This window comes from Gossypium hirsutum, chromosome A06, assembly GCF_007990345.1.
Source record: "Gossypium hirsutum isolate 1008001.06 chromosome A06, Gossypium_hirsutum_v2.1, whole genome shotgun sequence".
NCBI classification, from domain to species: domain Eukaryota; kingdom Viridiplantae; phylum Streptophyta; class Magnoliopsida; order Malvales; family Malvaceae; genus Gossypium; species Gossypium hirsutum.
The window spans coordinates 18,014,431-18,022,076 of NC_053429.1; the positions used below are offsets into that span (position 1 = coordinate 18,014,431).

The 7,646-nt window shown below is 36.4% G+C and overlaps 1 non-coding gene across 1 annotated transcript; it reads left to right on the forward strand.

The window, feature by feature from the left end:
- The first annotated feature begins 6,036 nt into the window (after window positions 1-6,036).
- On the forward strand, window positions 6,037-6,142 carry LOC121231010 (small nucleolar RNA R71). The gene has a single exon (XR_005929079.1). It is a non-coding gene; the product is annotated as a small nucleolar RNA R71 (small nucleolar RNA).
- The last annotated feature ends 1,504 nt before the right edge of the window (window positions 6,143-7,646 follow it).

Here is a 7,646-nt window from a genome sequence, read left to right on the forward strand (position 1 = left end):
TCAATAAAAATCATAAATCAATCAAAATTTATCCTAAACATGATATGAGAGATTTTTAAGAGAACAGGGTAATCATTCAGGGATTTTTCTGATAGTAAAATGAATGCCCCCCACACTTAAGATGTACATTGCCCTCAATGTACAAAGATAGATATATTGATAAATATAAATATAGGTTCATAAGATAGGGAGAGAAGTGAAACTTCCTGAATTAAAAATGGATGAAATTCCTTAATTAGCGAGAGCGAGTTATTAGAAATAAAGCTGGGGGGCAAACATGATTCTGAAGGAAAAAAGGAGAATTATAAAGATAAGCCGAGCTTAAAAATGAATCTTCAAAAAATAAAAGAAAAATAAAATAAGAGAAATAATCTATATTTATTTATATATATTGTGACAACCCTAATTTGACCCTAGTCGGGAAGTGGTTTCGAGACCACAAAATCGAGTCACAAGAATAATTAAATGTTATATTCTATGCCTATTATAAGTGAAAGTGTATGTGTGAAAATTTCATGCTTTGATTTTGTCATTTAAATGTGAAATTAATTAAAAAGGACTTTTGTGAAAATATTGAAACTGTGATAGGTTGAAGTGTAGTGGTCAAATATTGCATGGCTTAAAATATGGCGATTTGCATGTCAAATTCCCCATTTTTAAGTAAGTGGCCGACCATGATGATGGTGGAATAGCCATATATGCATTACATATTAATATTATAATAGTTAATGGTTTAGATTAATGAATAAAAAAAAAGAAGGCCATACATCCTTGCCTTGTTCTTGCTGAATGTTGGAGAAAGAATGAAGAAATATACTTTGAGGATTTCGGCAATGGAGCAAGCTAAAAATCTAAGGTAGAACAAAAGGGCTCTTTGATATTTGGCCTTGGTGATTCTAATTGGAGCTCAAGAGCATAAGGAGCCAATTTTGGATAAAGGGAAAGCGAAACTAGTTGATTAGTCAATCCGTAGTTATTCGATAAAATCCAAGGTAAGTTCTTGAGTGTGTGTGTTTGATTATGTTATATGTTTAAGAGTTGAATAATCATAATTAAGAAGATGTTTGATTGTATATATATACATATGATCTTTGTGTTGAATGAATATTAAATTAAAGTTATGAGCCGTATGTGACTAGCATATCTAGTCGACTTTGATACTATTAAATGATGTACTAAGATATGTGTTCCAATGTGGAAATTAAACCCTATGTGGTTGAAAGGATGAAAATCTTTGTTCATAGATATGTGTTTCAGTTATACGTAAGTGAAGTATAAGTTATGAAAGTGTGAAAGAATAGGTAAATTGTTTATCGAAATGTGATATACGGGCTTCGGGCCTAGCAGGCTATAATGCCAATGAGATAATATCGGGCCTCGGGCCTAGCAGGCTATAATGCCGGTGAAATGATATCGGGCTTCAAGCCTAGTAGGCGAAATGCCGGTGAATGAATTCAGACTTAAAGTCTAGCAGGCTTCGTGCCGGTGATGAATTCAGGTTTAAAACCTAGCAGGCTAAATGCCGGTGATTTGATAAAAGTCTAAGACTATGAGACCTTGTGTTAAATCGACAATTGAATTCGTTCCATACATTAAGTTGGCCAGGCATGTGATATATACTTATACATGTTAGATCGATTGGAATTGAACCATGAATGTGAAATGAGAAGCATAGGTGAAGATGTCATATGTGTATGTGAGTATTCGGTCATGGTGAAAGGTTCTGTGAATTATGTGAAATACCATTTAGATATGAATGACGAAAGTAACTATGGTTATGAAATGGTACAATGGTTGAATTCGGTTGAATTAAAGTTGACACTGATGTATTTAAATACCTATGCCATATATGTGAGTATAGGTAAAACTATCGTAAATTATTGATAAGGGTGGGCTATGTGCGGAACTATCTTATAATTGCTAATTTGAATGGTTGTGTGCGAATAATTGGGCATGATGTATTGTATTGAGATGATGCTTAATTGAAATTATAGATATGTGATGAAATTGGTTGGTGATATACATGTTTAAATAATATGAATGCAAAGAATGTGTGAAAGAGTAAATTTGTAATAAATCTGCTTGGGACAGCAGCAATAACGTGACTTTGGAAAATCACCATAAATTGTGGGAGTTTAGTTAGAAGCTGAATAAATTATGTAATTAAAGCTTAATGAGTCTAGTTTCTTATAAAAGAAACCGTGTAAGAAAAAGAATTTCTGATAATGAGCTATTTGAAGTGGCGTGGGATAGAGCCAAATGACTTCGGGGTCCCCTGTTCTGTTTTTAGAAAATCATTATAATTTGTAAAAAAATGGTTATAAGATAAAATTTATATTCTTAAAACAATTAATGAGTCTAGTTTCAAATCAAATCAACAAGAACATATTTTGAATTCTGTACAATGAGAAATTTGATTCGTAGTGAAGAGGGGTTAGATTAGTCAAATAGTGAAATAGGGGAAACTTTAAGAAAAATCTGGTATTTATTGGCCAAACCAAAAATTCTGAAAATTTTATGGATAGAAGATATATAAGTCTATTTTTAGGGAAAATTAACAGAAATTGATTTGGAGTTTCTTAGCTCCAGTTATAAATAATTTAGTGACTATTTCTCAGGAAGATAGCTTGTCATGAACTTGAGTATATGTTGTAATCATTGATAAAACATGTAAATGAGCTACTAATTGTTTTCTTAAGAACTTACTAAGCGTAAAGCTTACCCCCCCTTCTTTTCCATGTTCTCTAGGGTTGCCAGGTTTGCTCAGGTTGGAGGCCATCAAAGATATTATCACACTGTCGAGTTCACGCTATTGGTGCAAGTAAATCCTAGTGTTTCGAGTCTATGGCATGTATAGGGTTTTAATGTTGAGTATGTTATATTATAATTTAGCCAAAGATGTTGGCTTGTATTGATAAAATGTTTTGGCCATGTGAATTGGCCTATGTTGGCTAATGATGTTGTGGGCCTAAATGTTTATTCATATATATGTATGATACTATCTCTTGTGATGTGAGCAAATTCTATGGTATTTATTGTAGAATAAAATGACTTGAGCATAACATGTTTGTAGATGTTTAAGAGCTCATTTATGCCATGTTGTATGTTATTGGATAAGTATATGTGCACATGTTGCGAGGATGACAAATGGCTTGGAAAATAGCCTTGTAATTGTCTACACGGGTAGACACATGGGCGTGTGTCTAGACCGTGTGTGACATACGGTCTACCCCCATGGGCGTGTTGTCCAACCGTGTGTCCCCTGCACCTAAGTTTTTCATGAGTTTCGGTTGGGTCCCGAACCACCCCAGATGTATGTTTTGGGTCTCGTAAGCCCATATATGGGACAGATTGCATGTGAAAAGAAAAGTTTTAAATTGATTGAAATTTTACGGCACAGTTTTTGTGTGATTGATTGAGTTTAAGTCGGGTAACACCTCGGACCCTGTTCCGGTGAGGGATACAGGCGAAGGGTGTTACATATATTTTCAAGTGGCATGGCTGGAGCACACGCCCGTGTGGCTCGGGTTCCGCCCGTGCTTGTCACAATTTGAGATATCGTCACACGACCTTTTGGCATGCTCGTGTGTCTAGGCTGTGTGGCTACATGATCGTGCCACACGACCGTGTGTGATGTGGTTCATTTCTCCCACGATCGTGTACCTATCCGCACGCCCGTGTTCTTTTGATAGTGTCGTCCACGGGTGCTCGGCACCGGCGTGTCGCACGCTCATTTTAATTTGATAGGTTCAGCCGTAGTTTTAGGGCACGGGCGTGTCGCACGTCCATGTTGTTTTGGCAGGTTCGCCCACGACCGTGTTGCATGGCTGTGGTGATTTAACGTAGCCCGTGTTGGGGAAATTTTTGCCCTGTTTGTACACGGCCTAAGGCACGCCCGTGTGCTAGGCCGTGTCTATGTGAGAAACCTGTATTCAAGAGCTTCGTTAGTAAGTTAGATGTTTAAACACTAAAATTTAAAGAAGTTAATACAATTAGTGCTCGGGTTGCCTTCTGAGAAGTGCTTATTTATAGCCTAAGCTCGACTTACCTCCCCATTGAATGGTCATGGTGGTTCGAGGAGTCTATACTCCTCATTCCTGCTATGAATCTCATCAAAATAAGGTTTTAGGCGGGTATTGTTTACCTTAAAAGTGCCAAACTTAGGATGATTTACCTCGACTGTACCGAATGGGAAAATGCTAAGTACCGTAAGAGAGATTTCTTCATTCGGTTTGGTAGTGACAATGTGAGGATCTGCAACATCTAATAAAACTTTATTTCCAACCTTAAGTTGATTTGGAAAGGTATTGAGCTTATCCTGGCGTAGTTTTGGTTTATCGTGTGTTCTCGGTTTATGTGTTCCCCATTCATCTAGCTCCTTGATTTGTAGCCTTCGTTCTTCATGAATAGGTTCTCTACTATTACTTCAGAATGGCTTATGTACTTCCTTCAGACTTATTTCCTGCAAAGTAGGTTGCACCATATTGTCAGTTTTAGTAAAATGGTTTAGAAGATCACCTTCAATTTTTGATGTGTTGCCAGAATTGCGAGCTTGAAGGACGATTGTTTCGTCTCCCACACGAAGTGTGAGTTCACCTGTACCGACATCAATAATTGTTCTAGTAGTCGCTAAAAAAGGCCTTTCTAAAATCAAAGGAATGTTGCTATCCTCTTCTATGTCTAGAACAACAAAGTCAACGGGAAATATAAATTTATTGATTTTAACTAGCACATCTTCAATAATAGCTCAAGGAAATCTTATAGTTTTATCTGCTAATTGAATGCTCATCCTAGTTTTTTTGGGTTTCCCAAGACCCAGTTGTTTAAACATTTTGTAAGGCATTACGTTAATACTAGCCCCTAAATCAGCTAATGCATTATTAACATCTAAACTACCAATTAAGCAATGAATTGTAAAACTCCCTGGATCTTTTAATTTGTTGGGTAGCTTATTCTGCAGAATAGTTGAGTAAACTGCGTTTAGCTCCACATGCGACGCCTCGTCCAACTTCCGTTTATTTGCTAAAAGCTCCTTTAAAAATTTCATTACGTTTGGCATCTGTGATAGAGCTTCAATAAACGGTAAGTTAATATGTAATTTTTTTAAGAGTTTAAGGAATTTACCAAATTGTTTATCTAAGCGGTCTTTACTTGTCGCATTAGGGTACAACACACGAGGTTTATATTCGACATTCACTAATTTGTTTTTATTATGACCTACCTCACCTTGACCTTTGCTTAACACAGTTTCTTACCTCAGTTCTAGCTCAGGCTCGACGAATCCTTCTTCATCTTGAACATTGATTGCGTTGAGCTGTTCCCTTGGGTTGGTTCAGTATTACTTGGCAAGCTACCTTGTGGTCGTTCGGAGATTAGTTTGGACAGCTGGGCCATCTGAGTTTCAAGCCCTTGGATCGACGCTTGTTGATTTTTAAGTGCTATCTCGGTGTTCTGGAAACGAGTTTCTGACGCCGAGATCAATTTGGTTAGCATCTCTTCAAGGTTTGGTTTCTTTTCCTATTGATAGGGTAGTTGTTGAAAACCCAGAAGATTCTGTGGCCTTTCCCTTGACCATCCCAGGAGAAATTTAGGTGGTTCCTCCAACCTGCATTATAAGTATTACTATAAGGATTGTTTTGAGATCGAGGATTATTACCCATGTAATTTAATTGTTCGTTCTCCATGATGTGGCCATAGGATTGATATTCTGAATTGCTTGATCCACCTCCACTAACTTCACAGTGCATTACTGGATGAACCTGCAAAGAGCCAAGTAAACCATCAATCTTTTTATTTAGAAGTTCTACCTGGTTTGACAGCATAGTAACTAAATCGACATTATAGACGCCTGCTATTTTAGTTGGTTTAGTCCTCATGACTTGCCACTGATAGTTATTCAGTGACATATCTTCCACAAATTCGTAAGCCTCTTCAGGTGTTTTATTATTGATGGTTCCCCCGGCTGCTACATCAATCATCTGTCTTGTCGAGGGATTCACACCATTGTAGAATGTTTGAACTTGCAACCATAGAGGTAATCCATGGTGAGGACACTTATGTAGTAGGTCCTTGTATCTTTCCCATGCATCGTAAAGAGTTTCTAAGTCCATCTGCACAAATGAAGAGATATCATTACGTAATTTGACTGTTTTAGCCGGCAAAAAATATTTTAATAAAAATTTTTCGGTCATTTGTTCCCAAGTAGTAATTGACCCTCATGGTAGCGAGTTCAACCACTATTTAGCTTTGTTCCTCAATGAAAAAGGGAATAATGGAAGACGAATGGCATCGTCAAAAATGCCATTAATTTTAAATGTATCACAGAATTCCAGGAAATTCGCCAAGTGAGTGTTTGGATCCTCATCCTGCAAACCATCAAACTAAACAAATTTCTATATCATTTGAATAGTGTTAGGTTTTAGTTCAAAATTATTCGCAGCAATAGCAGGCTTAACTATACTTGACTCAGTTCCTGTTAAAGTAGGTTTAGCATAATCATACAAACTACGAGGAGCAAGATTCTGATTTACTACTTCAGCGGGTATCGCAGGAGGTAGCTGATTGTCTTGATTTTCAGCCATCTCATCGGTCGTAGTTGAGATAGGGTTCTCTTGCTCATTCTCGTGTATCTTAGGCTTCGCCTTATTTCTCTTCGGTTTCTGCGAGCTATGCGATCGATTTCTTCGTCAAAAAGTAGTGGTCCTGACGGGTTTCTTCAAGTCATAAACTATAAAAACCTGCCAAAAGAAAAAAAAAACCAAATTAATAAATAATAAAAAAATAAAATTAACTTGCAAGAAAAATAAATGGCTAAAGTAATAAAAATTGAGTGTTTCTAATATCTTAGTTCCCCGGCAACGGCACCAAAAACTTGACCACGATTTTTGTGTGACAGGTTTTAAATATTTGTAATGAATCGTTCTTGAAAATAACTATTATCACGATGTAGGCAAGTGTACCTATCGAACAGTAGTATAGTTTTAGCAAGACTGGATTGTCGAACCCAAAGAAACTAAAAGTACTAGTAATGACTGTCTTTTTATTATCTAGCCTAAGAATAAGGGGGTTTGTTTTAACTAACTAATTAACTAAACTAAGAATTCACAGAAAATAGATTTGGGGGATTGCTTTTGGAAAACGATTGAATTAAGACAATACCTAAGGAAAAATCCACCTAGACTTCACTTGTTATTCTGACTCCAAATCGGACAATTTATTCATTTAACTTGTTCCGTAGAGATCCCTAAGTTATGTTATTATCCCTATTCAAGACTAATAACGTCTAATCCCTAGATTGAATAATTGAGACTTTTCTCTAATTAACACCCTAGGGTTGCATTAACTCGATCTATGAATCCCCTTATTAGGTTTCACCCTAATCTGACAAAATCTTGTCACCCTATCTTTAGGCGCGCAATCAACTCCGCTTAATTATTACAATTGTACTCTTAGATAGGGTCTATTCCTCCTCTGAATAAGAGTTTAACTTGAATCAATATCTTGGAATATCAAAACAAGAATTAAGAACACACAATTAAGAACAAGCCAAATATTTATCATACAATTCAAAAAATAATAACAAGATTCGTCTTAGGTTTCATTCCCCTTAGGTATTTAGGGGATTTAGTTCATAACTAAAAAGGAAA